This window comes from Piliocolobus tephrosceles, chromosome 8 (assembly GCF_002776525.5).
Source record: "Piliocolobus tephrosceles isolate RC106 chromosome 8, ASM277652v3, whole genome shotgun sequence".
Classification (NCBI taxonomy): domain Eukaryota; kingdom Metazoa; phylum Chordata; class Mammalia; order Primates; family Cercopithecidae; genus Piliocolobus; species Piliocolobus tephrosceles.
In genome coordinates, this window is record NC_045441.1 from 27,662,969 (window position 1) to 27,679,636 (window position 16,668).

General features: G+C 35.3%; 1 protein-coding gene across 3 annotated transcripts in view; it reads left to right on the forward strand.

Annotated features, from left to right (window-relative positions):
- The window catches only part of POU6F2 (POU class 6 homeobox 2), a 496,629-nt gene that overhangs the window by 45,947 nt on the left and 434,014 nt on the right, over window positions 1-16,668 (forward strand). The gene's annotated exons all lie outside the window — the stretch shown is intronic.

Consider the following 16,668-nt stretch of genomic DNA (forward strand, 5'->3'; position numbering starts at 1 on the left):
AGATTTCCTTGGTCTCTGCCCAGGGCCCGAAAGAAATATTCCTTCAAGGACTATTAACATCACATGATTCTAAGCATATCACACCCCAGTGTTTTTAGGCATCAAGAGAATATACACTATACGTCAATGATCAGTTACCTAAAAGCAATACATATATATTTGGCTGAGGAATACCAACAACACATCTTGTGGCTACCCGGCGAGTTGATATAGTTAGGAACATATATGTGCATTGGGTTATAATGACATTTCCTCGTATCACATCTATCAGGTTACAAGCAGCTAATAATTTTCTTTTGCTAGTCACAGCCAAACATTATAATGGCACATACCATAAATCAACATCAACATGGAACATTGCTTAGCAAATATAAATGTATGTGCATTGCAGAATGATCTGAGATTACAAAAATATATCAGAAGTCAAAAGTAGCTGGTGGAGAAACGCTATGTCTTTAGTTTATTGAGATTGTTTGGAGGATCCTAATGTACTGTCACTGAAAGAATAATTTTTCCTTTACAATCTACTTAGCAAAGATTTATCGATCCTTTCCCCCTTCATAGAGAATTACTGATCCATTTTAGAAAATCAGATTTTCACACCTTTCATGAGAATGTGCCCAGCGCAGTTCTCAGGGGACTGCCCGGGAAGTTGACTTTGACACACAGTCCCCTGAAACTTACACACCACAGCCTAGCGTCTCATCGCTGATTTGTTGCACCAGGCAGTAAAATACTTTCATACATTTATAGAGAAATGATTGTACTGCAAGGACTTATTTTTCCACGCTAGTGGATGTATTCAGGGTACCGTTATTTGTGTAAACAGCATTTTTCAGATGTGGTGCTTTTTCTTATTCTTTTCTTCCCTGTCTTCTCAGCTGTAATGTTATGAACAGTAAGGTAAGATAAAAGTTGCTGAAAATCGTGCTGCAAAGCCATGGGATGCCGTAGATTTTTTAGTGTGCGTAAATAACTTTCTTCAAGACGTACACGTCTGCTCTCCTCTCATTATGGGAGTAACCTAGGTAGCTAAGCAGCCGACATGTTATATTGAAGTATGCATCATAATGAAGGTGATTTATTATAATTAAAACAGTGTGGAGAGGAGCTTTGTATTAAACCTATTGTTTCACAGAAGAGCTTCATAAAGAGCATTATGATTATTTATGTATTTGGGTGAGGGATGTTGTTTACGGGGAGTTACGTGAGTATTAGTCAAAGTCTGAAGTTGCTTTTTGAGTTCTTCTGAACTGGGAGGAAAGAAACATTCAGTAAACGAAGAATTTTTAAACTGGTAGGAGGAGAGTGTGTATGTGTTTGCATGCAAGAATAGGAGAGAGAGCGAGGAGGAAGATACAGAAGAAAATGACGTGCACCTGAAGTGTTCTCGGCAGGAGCAGTTCTAGAATACTTTATTACATATCTATGGAGACAATGGCATGGACTGTAAGTAGCTCCTGTCTCTTGATATAATAATGCACATAAAGTCGGGGTCAGATTGGGTTCGCTGTGGGCTTTGATGCTGCAGAAGGTCACTAGGGGAATCGATGGACCAAAATGAGTCCTGAGTTTCACGCAATCAATGCGATTTTTCTATTTAAAGTGGACACTGCTGGGTGTGAATCTTGAGCTTCAAATGTGGATTGGATCAGCTTTTCAGGTCAAGAGTAGACTGCATTGCAAATAGGTTGTTTATGATCATAATTGAGGTGATGTGTGAATGCATAATAGGAGAGGCAGTTTGCAAATGCTGCTTTCAAGTTTGGCGCCCTGTTATTTTGGCAGCCACATTCACAGCCATTTGGTTGTGAGGGGATACCTGGTTCTTTGTTTATTTTGATATTTTTAATGAATCAAAAGTAAGGAAACTTTTGAAAAAATAGTTACTAAAGATAGAATATTTTAAAATCTTTTCTATATTCTGTCTATTCATCCATCTGTCCATCTTCAGATCTCTCTGATTGGAAGGTAGACAGAAGGATTCTCTAATGTGTGTATATATGCACAGACACACATGTATGTATTATATATGTGTATATATATATATTTTTAAATAATTACATTTTTAAAAGTTTTTTTTTTTTTTTAAGTTTGCTCTAGTTGGAAAGTGAATGGAAGATTTTTGATTATCTGCAAAGCTAGAAGAGTTCAGATTTTGTGTTGATACTTCAAGCTCTTACTCTGCAGGAGCAAGAAGATCCGTGTTTAAAAGGACAAGTTATAAATGCAGTTTCCCCTCCAGAATAAAAGTTCTGGAGCTGCTGAAGGATCTTTTATGGGTTTCTCTTCATCATGTCACATTGCCACTGAGATATGCTGTATGTCATTTAGGGAAACATTACAGAGGGAAGGCACTGGCGTTTTCTGTTTGGAGGAGAAGGCGAGTAAAAAAAATGGGATTTATAAAAATATTCTAAGGAAGTCTATGAAGGACTCTTCTTTTGCTGTATGCCACAGGGGAACCGGCAGCCGCAAAGACAAAAGTAACTGGCAGATTCTTTATTTCACTTGGGGTAAAACTTCACTTCCTCCTGCGAATCAGGTTTCTAACCTACAGGGGAAAATAGCTGAATGAGATTCCCAGTTATTAAAGGGCCAGGAAGCTGGAGAAATTAAGGAATATTAACTTTCCATTAAGTTGAAACACATTTGCCACTGAATTGCTACTTGGTGCTTTTTTTTTTCTCCACTCTAAAAGATAACATTGCTTCCTAGCTTTTAATTTAAACTTAATTTAATTTGAACTTCAAGGGTTTTAATTTAGTAAAAGAAGATGAGAGGAAATAAGTTGAAATCACCAGTGACCTGTGGCAGAAGGCCAAGTTCACACTCTCCGCCACAGGACCTGGCAGGCTTTTGCATTCAAATAAACATTTAAAAACAAAACAAAACAAACAAAACAAAAAAAACCCCAAATAACTAATTGAGTATATTTGTAATAACTTAAGTCACAAGTACAGCTGTACAGAGATCTAAATTTATTTGCCCAAACTAGAAAAATGCCCCCCAAAGAATAAGAGGCGTGCGAGAGAGGCATGCTGAGAACAGGTGGAGCCTTTGCCTACAGGATACAGCTCATTCACAAGGAGTACAGGCTGTGTCTCTGTCTGTGATGATGGGTCTTTGTATGTAGAGCCCAGATGTAGTACTTCGGTTCACATTATCATCCTTATCCCTGAGTCTTCTTTTAATCATCTCTAGACTTTTGTGCAGCAGGAATGATTAGAGTTCTTAACCAAACCGTTTTGTGTTTGTTTATTTTATTGTAACAGTCCCCAAACAACTCAGAAATAAGCTACCGAAAATAGCATTTCAGAATATGTTTCCATTGGGTAGAACCTTCAATCTCAGGAATCAGAAACACTATGTAAACACCTGCAAAGTATGGAGAGAATGATTTAATTATAATTAATTATCAGGAATGATGCCATTTACATTTATTCTACATAATACTAAATAGAAAATTTAACTTTTAAGGCAGGATTTTTTTTCTTTGCTTTACCAGTGACTCTATAAGACATATGCCATTTAAAAATGAGAGGAAGGGGAAGTTTCAAGTTTTCAGTTATGATTCTTAGTTTTCAGGGTAAGTTTGTGAAAGGAATAGAATGCTTATCTGACATAGATTTTTAAAAAATCTTATGTCTTGTATTCCAAGAAGGAATACCTAGTAAATGGAAAAATACATTTTATGCATATGAATTTATATGTCATTTTATATTTGACAATATTTTACATCAAATTTGAGCCTCTTATATTTATTATTCCATTTAATTCATAGTGTCCTAGTATGTTAACTTGTAGGTCTATGGTGAAATGAAAGAGTACCTCTTATTATTATGATGATTCTAAACCTTTATTTTAGGTTCAGGGGTACATGTGCAGGTTTGTTATATAGGCAAATTGCGTGTCACGGGGGCTTGGTATACAGACTATTTCATCGCCCTGATATGAAGCATACTCTTATTGATTATGATTTTGAAATCTTTCTTACATAACCCTCATTTGAAAAATGAATTTGAGAGACTCAGTTGCTGTTTAAAGACCCTGAGGCCTTTTGGGGAGGGTGAATTAAGACTTCCAGTGAGATGCTTCTTCCTACAAAATCACTTTTCCCTCAGATGAGGATACTGAGGTAATGGAAAAACCCTTAATCTCCAAAGCATCCCTGAATGTGCCACCCTGAAAATTAACCTCATTCATCCCTTTCCCCCACCTTCATTTTTTTTTCTTTTTTGAGACCTCAGAAAAATTGAGCACATAAATTAAAGTGTCCCCTTAGCTGCTCTAACTTATGCAACCAGCATTTACTCAGCAGCACCCTGGGTCTCAGAGACCTTGGCAACATCACAGGGGTCATATTTTTACTTAGACAAACTGCTCATGAGCCATGTTTTCAACATCTTAGACCAAAACTGACTTTTCTTTGATTTTAGACATGAATGTTCTCTTCTATTTTGTCTTAATTTTTTTTTTTTGAAAAGGCATTTATTGTGGCTATTCTGAGAAAAATCTCACTTTCTAGTAACATTTGCTTTCTCCTTTGTGCCTCCAGCAACGTATTAGGCAAATAAAGAGATACAGGGTCTTACTCTGTTTTACATGTTTTCATTTTTTTATTTGGAAGCACCCTGCCCACACTTCCAGTACCACAGACCAAATCATATGTGTTGGTCTTTTTCAAAAACAGGTCTAGTTCTGAGAAGAGGTGTTGGTTGATTTGCTCTTGGGAGAGGTCCTTTGCGCCATCGCCCTGATTGTTTAGCAGTACCATCAGTGGAGGTTAGGATACCTTTCCAGTTTTCTGAAGGCCAAGGGTCAATAAAATATCCCCCCACCATTTACTGCCCCATATTAGTTTAAGCAAACAAGAAATATGCAATAAGCTGTTTTCCAAAAATCTCTCCAAATTCAAATATGTAGTAGGTTTATTTTGATGGTCTTAAAGAAAGGAGTCCTCATTGGAAACAGGTAATCTACTCAAGGGACCAGCTGAATGAATGTGTGTCAGTCACAGACCTGTTGAAGCTGTAGCTTAACTGAGCATTCAAAAATTAAGGAATAAAATGGTTTTCCAACTCTGGAGTTTCTCTCTTTTGTCATAGGATTGTTTCTTGCACTTGTAAGAACTGTCTGAAGGACTGACTCTGTCCCACCAAGATGAAGATACAAGATCACATTTTTTTGACATACCCTTTTCTTTGGTATACTATACTTTTCCATCGTTTATGTCACCTAGTTTTCATTGTATATTAAAATTTGCATTTGTTTCAGGGGAAAATTAAGCTGACTATTTCTAAGGAATGTAAACACTCCTTTGAACACTTAAGTCTCTATTTTTAATAGAAAATTGTAACTTTATATTGCCTAGAATAAATGTATTTGAATCCCAAAAGGTTTAAGTTAGTTTTAAGAAGATAACTGATAGCAAAGACCATTTCCCAAGCACCTGCCACAACACACGTACAAACAACACTCAGATCTCTAAAAATTTAGCCTTAAGGCAATTTGAATCTTGGGGAAATATCTTCTCATTTTTCAATCTGGCTTGACTTTATTATAACCTTGGAATTAAGTGCAGTGTTTATTCTTTCTTGTGTATCCCTTTAAAAACCTCCTTAGTAATGATGCTAAACTGCTGAAACCCTTGCCTTATCATCCATACCCACTATAGTTCTTGCTGATATCTTAATTAACTCCTACAATCCTCTATTTAAATCTTGGCTAGTGTAGAATACGTCCCATTGGAAGTAACAGTACCTGGGCTGACTTTAGTTGTTTCTTTGTGATTTGTCTCAGGCATATGAGAGAGCTGCTTCTTACCCGGTCTCTCCTTCTGTTGACAGGGAATATTAGGTCACCACAGAGACAAAAGAAGGGGAAACTGTAGGTGTTTAATAATGAGGGAAGACAAAACTGCTTATGAAGTGTCCTTAGTTCCCAGGGAAGAGGTGATGTATAAATACATGGATTTAGGGCATAGATTCAAGCCAGTGTGAATTCACGTAAGTTTTGTTGGACAATTGTATCACAATATTGACTCAAGTCCAGATTAGGGCCTCTAGGGTGTCCCTTTCTCTACTAATTTGTAGTTTATTGGTTCCAAGATTCCATTACTCTCTATCTGATTTTCTCAACATTTCTCTTGCTATTTTACCATGGTCAAAAGTTCTGTTTGGGAATAGCAGATACAAGAGGTTAGAGAGTGCTGGCATCACATTTAATTTCCTTCATTCTTGGAGACTCACTGTGTTCTCCATAATTTATTAAAAGAAAATGAATCAATAGTAAAAAAGGTTTATTAGTCAATTTCCATTGAAATCTGACCTTTTTTTTGTCATCTATACCCACTCAGATGTCTACATCTTTAATTTTATGAAGTACAGATGAGCTCCTTTATGGATGCATCAACTAATTGCATTCACTTAAAGAAAAAAAAAGAGACTATATTTTTTCTTTACTCCCTCACTATAGACACTCTCCATAATTGCAAAAAGAAAAGAAACATACAATAATGATCCCAAGTAATCCTAATTATTTCAATGGATATTGGAACTCTATCAATTACTTAAATAACTTAGGAATGGAGGTAATGTTGGATTAAGAACCATCAGCATGTGAGCTGATAGTCCCAAATAAAACAAATGGTTTGAGACATACATAATATCCTGGACTCTGGTCCTGAGATACTTCTGAATATAGTACCCCACGAAAGGTATGTCTACAAATTTGGATTTTCAGTTTTTGAGTAATGGGCAAAGGTTAGGTGGAGAGTGCATTTGGAAATCATACTGTGAAACCAGAAGTTTGATTGGGGATCAACTCGGTGCAGTATTGGATTAGGTATAGAGCTCGATTCAATGACTTCAAATCTCTGGTGAATGCAGGTGTCTGGAATCCTGGGCTTAAGTGAGTTGTACTGAATTCTCTCACCTGCTTTTTATCAGCAGCTGTATTGACAAGATTTTCATTACTTCCTAAATGTCTGCACTGGCTTGCTGTATTTCTCCCGTTAAAGTTTATATATATATAAACTTTATATAATATTATTATATAATATATATACGTGTAATATATATATAATATACATATATGTGTATAATCCCAGATTGAGTTAATCTAGATAACTACCCTTTATTTCTATTGCAAGCTTTACAGGGCCAATAATTTTCTTGCATGTAAAATAATGCATAGGTAGTAAAATGTGCAAAAAATACATTAATACTGCCATAAAAATCTATCCATATATTTTTAGAAAATCGGAGACATACAATTTCGTTACGTAGAATTAACCTGAATTACATTTAATACAATGTAGTTATCCTATCTTTAAGACATATTTTGTGATCTCACCTTTAACCAGTAATTAATGCCACTTCTAAGATAATAAACAACATTTTTTCCCAAGCAAATAGTTAGAAATGGAATGAAAATTTTCTGTACAGTTAGCAAATTACCCATAAAACGTAAACTTGGTTTTGAAAAAATCCAAAACTATGTTTTCCAGAATAAAACAACGGGAAAAAAATGCAGAAAGTAGTAACAGTGGTTATCCTGAAATAGAATTCTGGGTAATTTTAATTTTCTCCCTTGTTCTTTTTTATATTTTGTATTTTTCCTATAGTAATCATGTATTACTTTTGTAATGACAAAATATTTAAATCATAATTTAAGAAAACCATTCAAGCAAGAATCTTCAATGAAACAAATTCAAATATCCAAGTATATAAATTACAACATGGTACTGTGCCTTTTGTCTCACTATGATTCTGTTCTAGTTTGTGCTTACCCTTCCTGACATCTTTTCTGTGCCTCTAAACTCATGCACAAACGCATATACATTCGCATACTTACATACTCAAACACACATTCAGACTTTCTAAAAAATGAAAATAGACTCATACAGTGGTCTGTATAATTTCTCAAGCTGATTATTAAAAGGTTAGTAGCTTGAATTGAGCAATGGTTAGTGTTCATCTCATAGACATCAGCGAACACTACTCAAGGCTTCCGCCTTCAATGGGAGCTGGATCCCAACACACCAGTGGTGTGTACTATATGTTTTATTCAGCAGCTTGCTTTTCACTTGGTAATGTACCACAGGCCTTGTTCCAAGTCAGTACATATAGCTTTATCTGATTTTTTTAATGGTTGCATGATCTTCTGTTGCATGGATGGAACCATCTCTCTATGTATAAACTTTTGTTCATTTTCCAATTTTTCACATCGCAAGTGATCCTGTAAAGAAGTGTGATGCTTATATATTTGAGGTATTTGTGCAAGTCTTTCTGAAGTTCAGATTCTTAGAAGTAGAGGTTCCTTGGTCAAAAGACATGCAAATTTAAAGTTTGACTACTATTAGTAGATTGCTCTCCGAAATAATTGTTCCAGTTTATACATCAACCAATTCTCCATCTTCTGGTGATCTTTTGATTGGAATCAATCTTTTACATTTTCTAATTTTATGGGCAAAATGATCAGTATGCTTTGATTATCTGTAAGGTTAACCACATTTTTATGTTTATTGGTCATTTGAATGTCTTTTTGATTTATTTATAGGAACTCTTTATACTATGGATACTACATTTTTGTTATATGTGTTGTAAATATTTTCTTCCAATATATTATTTTTATTTCCATCTTATTGAAGGTTTCTTTTGTCTTATGAGAGATAAAATTTTGCCTTGTGATATCTAGTTTTCATGCCAGACTTATAAAGTCTTCTCTAATCTAAGACTAGGACATTATTAGATGGTATCTTTTCTTCCACATGTTTTCATGCAAAAGGCTTCCATTCCTACCCAAAGACCCAAGGAGTATTGAAATGATCTCCTCTGCTTCTTTACTTTTCCCCATGCACGGAGGGTTGGCTAATTTGACTGGCAAGCAAGCATTTGTCGGGTGGATTTACAAATGTATGGTCAGCGTGTTGAAACTGATAGTTTCCTATGACACAGCCTCTTGGCTTCTTGGATACATACTCCGAACTATGGGCAGGAGAGAGTGTGGGAGGAACAGACAGAAAGTTGTTTTCCATGCCTATATTTTTATAGAGGTTCCATTTCAATGCTCATTAAGACTATGTAAATAAGACATCAAAGGAATCAGAGGAAAATGATCAATTAAAAATGTGAGTGGCCAACCTGTAAAATAGAAAGAGAAAATTAAATGAATGATGCCTCCTGCAATGCTACTCCCCACTGTGGCACACATACTGGTGTTTACAGCTTCCTGGTTCATGGGAGGATTGTACTTCTCTGCTCTTTAGAAGTTAGAAGGAACCACTGGATGAGTTCTGGCCACTTGATTGTGGGGGAAAAGTGATGTATGTCACTGTATAGCCAGAACATTCAGTTGGGATGGTGAGACCTTCAGCTGCAGTGATTATGGAAGGATGTGCTGAGATCCATGCGTCTGTCAGCAGGGCCTCTGAGTGACGAGAGTAAAAAGAGCCCTGCTGCCAACCCATGTATGACATGCAGCATGAGCAAGAAACAAATGCTGTTTTAAGATGCTGAGATTTTGAAGTGAAGTTGTTTGTTACTGCAGCCTGACCTAGCCTATGCTGACTGTCACATTCATAAACAAATAGTGTAGACCTCACCCCAGGCTTATTCCCTTTAATGCCAGCCTCTTTAGAGGGGCTTACCTTGCATTGTCAATCTCCAAGTGGTAAACAGATCTTATCAGAGCCTGCTGGAGACCCATCAAGATCCTGTTTGCTCTTTGTTTCAGCTTTTCAGTTCTATGTGGATGGCTAAGTCATGCCTTCAGTGCACACTGACCTGTTTTTATTGGGACAGGGAGAATAGAAATCTTCTCCTTTGTCTCAGGCTGTCTCTTATGCTGCATCCTCCAATCAGAGGCCCTGCCTTTGGAAAATTTGGAAACACCTTTCAGGACATGAATACCACTGGCAATTTGATCCTCACTGGGCAAGTGATTCTGGAGTGTGTGTATGTTCTCTGTAAGTTGGATCCCAGAAGGGATAACGGGGGAGTGTTAGGCTTCCTAACATCCCACAAAAGACATCCTCCTTAATTTTATTCTGGTAGAAGTTGTATATTTATATCATAGGAGTACAGTTTTAACACGCTATATTTTGTACATTATTGTGTTTAACATGACACATTTAACTCAATCACGCAATTCTCAACTCCACCACCTTTTTATGTAAAAATGGTAAGAAAATACATGGGGAAAAAAGTGGAACTCTTAGAAATTTCACTATCTAACCTAGGAATGGGCACCAATACTGTAAAGTAGAAAAGACTATTTATGAGAGCAATTTTTGTGACATTATTCTCTGTTTATAAATATGTCCTCAGTGCAAGAAGACCAAGGAGGGGGAAACTCCTCTGTAATACTCATTTAGGGAAGTGAAGGACTGCTTTCCAAACCAAGGCGAGTGCTGTTGCAGTAATGGGGCATCAAACAGGCAAAATTGTATGTGTTGTCAATGGCTACAATGTAATTTTATTGATTTACAATGTTTAAAGTGAAGACATGATTTCTAGCTTATGTAAGGTGTCACACTGGAATAATTGCACACCAACCGGATTTTATGACCAGAAAAGAACATGTAATGTCCACACAGATTCCTCAGGCTGTCTAGCACTTAACGGTTGTTCAGTAATCAGGAGCTATTGGTCGATTTTCATTATCATTTTGTTTTCCATTTATGAAATACCTTTATTCAGAGAATCTAAAAAATCCAAGTTTACATCCTTTTTCCAAATGATTTTCATGATGCTTTAAGACACATTACATTCAAGATTTGTTGTGCATAAGAATACATGTCCAGATATTTCTACTTCTACAGGGATTATAGATATATTTTATGTAAAGATTCTGTCTGGAGCTTACCCATTCCATTTTTGACAATAAAATACTTTGAGAGATTTTGAGACAATTGTGTTTGATGAAGGAGCAGATACTGTAGCATTTTGATTTAAAATTAAAGGACGTTGTTTTTCCGAGACTGATAGATTTATAAAGCGATTTTCAAAATATTGCCACCTCTGTCATGAAATAATAAATATTTTCTGAGACTGACCAATACTGTGATGTGATTAAATTAGAAATCCATTTATGTTCTTACAGGTTGTTGTGGTTAGCACAGGATGTTGTTTCTCACAGGCTAAAAATTGCTGACAGAGTCCATGAATAAGTTGATAAATATGAGTTTTTTTTTTTTTTTTTTGCAGAAGGAAATACGTTCAAGTTAGCATACAGAAAGAAGAAAAGATATTTTTCCATACGATGTTTTATAAGAAGGCTGTGATTTTTTTTGTAACTGGTGATTGGCTTAGCTGGGAAACATATTAAAGGGTAATTATTATCAGTCCTCTTTGAAGGCACAAAAGGTGAATTCTTATCTGTGGTCATTCCAGGGGCCTGGTTTTGGTCCCTTTCTGAACCCTCACCAGATGCACATCTTATTTGATCAATTTTGCAATGCTTCTTGTAAAGACAGACTGGCATAAGGAGTCTGTGGCCTTCTAGGTAGTGACTTCTCTGGGTACACAGGTATCCACCTCATCACAGTAATGCTCCTTGAGATTCTTTAAGGCTGTAAACCCTATAGTTATGATGTAATACACTCCTCTATCAATTTCCATTCCTCAGAGCAATAAGCATCACAAATTCGTATCCTATACCTATATCTTGAACTGAGAAATTATCAGCACCTTGGTCAGCTTGAGGACCCACTGGGTGGGATTTTCACTCCTACCTTTACATGCCCAAAGCATCAGAGCTTCTTATACACAAGCCTATGGCTAACCCAGCCTCATTCATTCCAGAGGTGTGAGGGGAGAGGTTTCCAGCAAGTTATAGCTTTTTATGCTCTCTCCCTGCCAAGATTCTAGGCACATTGCCGTTCGTAGACTTTATGTCATTTTCCAGTATCTGTTTGCCATAAACCTTCTTGATCTCTCTTACTTCCCTTCCAGTATTATTTGTGTTTCTCACATTGGGATGAGGCTCTTTGGCTTGTTTTTTTTTTTTTTTTTTTTAATCTTTATTGAGGCATAATTTACATGCCATACATTCACTCATTGAAAATGTACAATGTAATGATTTTTGTTAAATTTATGGAGTTTCACAACCATCACTACAACCAGTTTTAGAACACTGTCTTCATTCCAAAATGTTTCCTTATTCCCCTCTGCAGCCAGTCTCCACTCCTACCCCTACCCCAGGCTTTCTGTCACTACAAATTGGCCTTTTCCAGACATTTTACTTATCCATTTTTATCTTCCATTTTACTTTAATTTTTATCACATTTTATTTACCCATTCATAGTTGACAGACACTTGGACTGTTTCCTGTCTTTTGCTATTAAGAGTAATGTGGCTATGACCAGGCAGATACAAGTATTTGTGTAGACATGTTTTTACTTTCTTGGGTAGATTCTTAGAAGTGGGATTTGTGGGTCGTATTGATATATTTATGATTCACTCTTTAGAAAACTGTTAAACAGTTTTCCAAATGGCTGTACCATTTTACATTAGCATCAGCAGTATCTGACAGCTCAGGTTTCTCCACCTTCTTGCCAAAAATTGATATCGTCTATAGTTTTTATTATAACTATTGTAATGGATTTATTGTGGTATCTCATTGTGGTTTAATTTGCATTTCCCAAATTACTAAAGAAGTAAGCATCCTTTCCTGTGTCTTTTAGCTATCTGTATATCTCATTTGGTGAAAGTATATTTAAACTTTTTTCTCATTTTTAAATTGAGTTGTTTGTCTTATTGAGTTGAAGAGTTTGTTATATATTCTGGATACAAGAACTTTGTCAGAAATCTGATTTTCAAATATCTTCCCCCAGTCTGTGGCTTGTCTTTTTATTTTCTTAACAGTTTAATTTGAAGTGCAAGAGTTATTCATCTTAATAATCTATTTTAAAAAATGGGTTGTGCTTTTATTGTCACATTAAGAATTCCTTATATAACCCAAGTCACAGAGCTTTCCTTCTAGATCAGGATTTTGCAATAGCAGCATTCTTGATATTTGGAGCCAGATAATTCTTTGTCATGGGAGCCTGTCTTGTTCATTCTAGAATACATAGCAGCATCTGTGGCTTTTATGCGCTAGATCCATTAGTGCCTGCCTGACCCCTTCTCACTGGTTATGACAACTGAAAATGTCTCCAGACATTATCAAATGTCCCTTGGCAAGCAAAATCATCCTGATTGAGAACCACTGTTATAGAAGTTTTATAGTTTAAACTACTAACATTTAGGGTTATGGTCTATTTCGAGTTTATTTATGCATGTGGTAGGAGATAAAGATCTAAGTTCTTTTTTCTTTCATATGAATATCCAGTTGTCCCAGCACCATTTGTTAACAGACTGTCATTTCCCCCATTAAATTGTCTCCACATTTTTGTCAAAAATTAATTGACCAAAATCGTAAAGTTTAATTCTGGAACTTCATTTTTTTCCATTAACCTATATACATACACTTACAGCAATGCCTCACTGTCTTGATTACTGTAGTTTTATAGTAAGTTTTGAAACCAGGTAGTAGTGCAAGTCTTCCAATTTTGTTCTTCTTTTTGGAAATTACTCAGGTTATTCCAGGTCCACTGCATTTATGTATAAATGTTATCTATTGATCAATTTGTCATTTTTCACAAAAAAGCCTACTGAAATTTTGATAGGAATTGCCATGAATCTGTATAAATAAATTTAAGGAGAATTGCCATTTTAACACTATTAAGTTTTTCAATCCATGAAAAGGGAATATGTTTCTACTTCTTTCTTTACCTCCCTTTATTTCTTTCACTCAGCACTTGTAGTTTTCATTGTATAAATCTTACACTTTGTTAGATTTATCATTAGTATTTTGTTTTATCTGTTACTATTGTGAACAGAATTGTATTCTTGATTTGATTTTCAGATTGTTCATTACTAGTATTTGCAACTACAATAGATTTTTTGTATATTAATCTTCTATCATGCAACCTTGTAGTAAGCGTGCAGTGTGTGTGTATATTCCTAGAATTTTCTCCCTATAAGATTATGTTATCTGCAAACAAAAAAAAATTTAATTGTTTTCGACCATTCTTCTTTTCCAATGTAGATGCACTTAATATTTTTTCTGTAAACTAGTTCAACCATTGTGGAAAACAGTGTGGCGATTCCTCAAGGATCTGGAACTAGAAATACCATTTGACCCAACCATCCCATTACTGGGTATATACCCAAAGGATTATAAATCATGCTGCTATAAAGACACATACACATATATGTTTATTGCAGCACTATTCACAATAGCAAAGACTTGGAATCAACCCAAATGTCCATCAGTGACAGACTGGATTAAGAAAATGTGGCACATATACACCATGGAATACTATGCAACCATAAAAAAGAATGAGTTTGTGTCCTTTGTAGGGACATGGATGCAGCTGGAAACCATCATTCTCAGCAAACTATCACAAGAACAGAAAATCAGACACCGCATGTTCTCACTCATAGGTGGGAATTGAACAATGAGATCACTTGGACACAGGAAGGGGAACATCACACACCAGGGCCTATTGTGGAGAGGGGGAGGGGTAACATTAGGAGATATACCTAATGTAAATGACAAGTTAATGGGTACAGCACACCAACATGGCACATGTATACATATTTAACAAACCCACACATTGTGCACATGTACCCTAGAACTTAAAGTATAATAATAATAATAGTAAAATAAAAATAAAAATAAAATATTTTTTCTGTAGATGTTGAGGAAATTCTGTTTGATTCCAGTTAAAATTTTTTAAAAATCACGAATGTATGTGAAATTTTGTTAACTGCCTTTTCTTTTTCTACATCTGTAAAATGGTCACATAAGGTAATTTTTAGACGTTAAACCAACTTTGCATTCTTAGATAAATCCCACTTGGTCATGGTGTAAAATGTGTTTAAACTGCTGATTGGTTTGGTTTGCTAATTTTTTAAAAGAATTTTTGCCTCTATATTCTCAGAGACATTCATCTGCAATTTTATTTTTTTATGATGTCTTTGGCTGGCTTTGTTAAATAGGCCTCATAGAATGATTTGGAAAGACTTCGTTCTTTATTTTCTGAAAGAGTATTGCAGGATTGGTATCTATATAGTTGATAGAATTCATCAATGAAGCTATCTAGAACTAGGGGTTTCTTTGTGGTAAGAGTTTTAAATTACAAATTCCATTACTTTATTAGTTGTAGGTCTATACAAATTTTCTCTCTTTTTTTAAAAGTTTTTATCTTAGTTTCAGGGGTATGTGTGCAGGTTTGTTATATAGCCAAACTGCATGTTGTGGGGTTTGGTGTACAGATTATTTCATCATCCAGGTAATAAGCATATTACCTGATAGGTATTTTTTTTTTTTTATCTTCACCCATCTCTCACCCTGCACCCTCAAGTAGGCCCCAGTGTCTGTTGTTCCCCTTTTTGTGTCTATGTGTTCTAAGTGAGAAAATGCATTATTTGGGTTTCTGTTCCTGTGTTAGTGTCCTAAAGATAATGGCCTCCAGCTCCATGTTGCTGCAATAGACATGATCTCATTCTTTTTTGTGGCTGCCTAATATTCCATGGTGTATATGTACCACATTTTCTTTATCCGGTCTACTGTTGATGGGCATCTAGGTTGATTCCATATCATTGTTATGTGAATAGTGCTGCAATGAACATACATGTGCATGTCTTTTTGATAGAAAAATTTATATTTCTTTGTGTATTTACCCAATAATGGGATTGCTGGGTTGCATGGTATTTCTGAGTTCTTTGGGAAATTACCAAACTGCTTTCCACAGTGGTTGAAGTAATTTACATTCCCACCAGCAGTGTATGAGCAGTCCCTTTTTTCTGCAACTTCCCCGCATCTATTTTTTGACTTTTTAATAATAGCATTTTGAGTGGTGTGAGATGGTATCTCATATCTATACAGATTTCCTATGTCTTCTTGAATCAGTGTGTTCATTTCTGTCTTTCTAGAAATTGGTCATTTCATGTAATTTGTCAAATTTTTGGCAAAAAGTTTTTAATGTTATTTTAGAATCCTTTTAATTTCTGTAGGATTAGTACTGATGTTACCTCTTTTGCTCTTTATTTTGGCAATTTGTGCTTTCTTTCTTTCTTTTTCTTAGTTTAGCTGAAGATTTGTCAATTTTGTTGATCTTTTTAAATAATCACCTTTTGGTTGCATTATTTTCTATATTTTTTCTGTTTCTTTGATTTTCATGTAAATCCATATTATTTCCTTTTACTTTTTCTTTTTGGGTTTAGGTTGCTCTTATTTTTCTAGTTAGCTAAAGAGGAAGCTTGAATTATTCATTGGAGACTATTTTTCTTTTTCAAACTATAAGCTTCCTTTTAAGCACTGCTTTAGATACATGCTACATATATTTCGATTTTTCGTGTTTTCAATTCAGCTCAAAATATTTTGCAATTTTCTTTCATTCATGGGTGTTAGAAGTGTGTTGTTTAATTTCCAAATATTTTGGGATTCATCAAATCTCTTTCTTTCATTGATTTCTAACTTAATTCTGTTGTAGTCATAGAACACACTTTATATGATTTCAGTCCTTTAGATTTATTGAGGCTTGCTTTATAGCCTAGCATAGAGGTCAGCAAATGATAGCTTGTGGTTATGCATCTTAAGTAATTATAATTTACT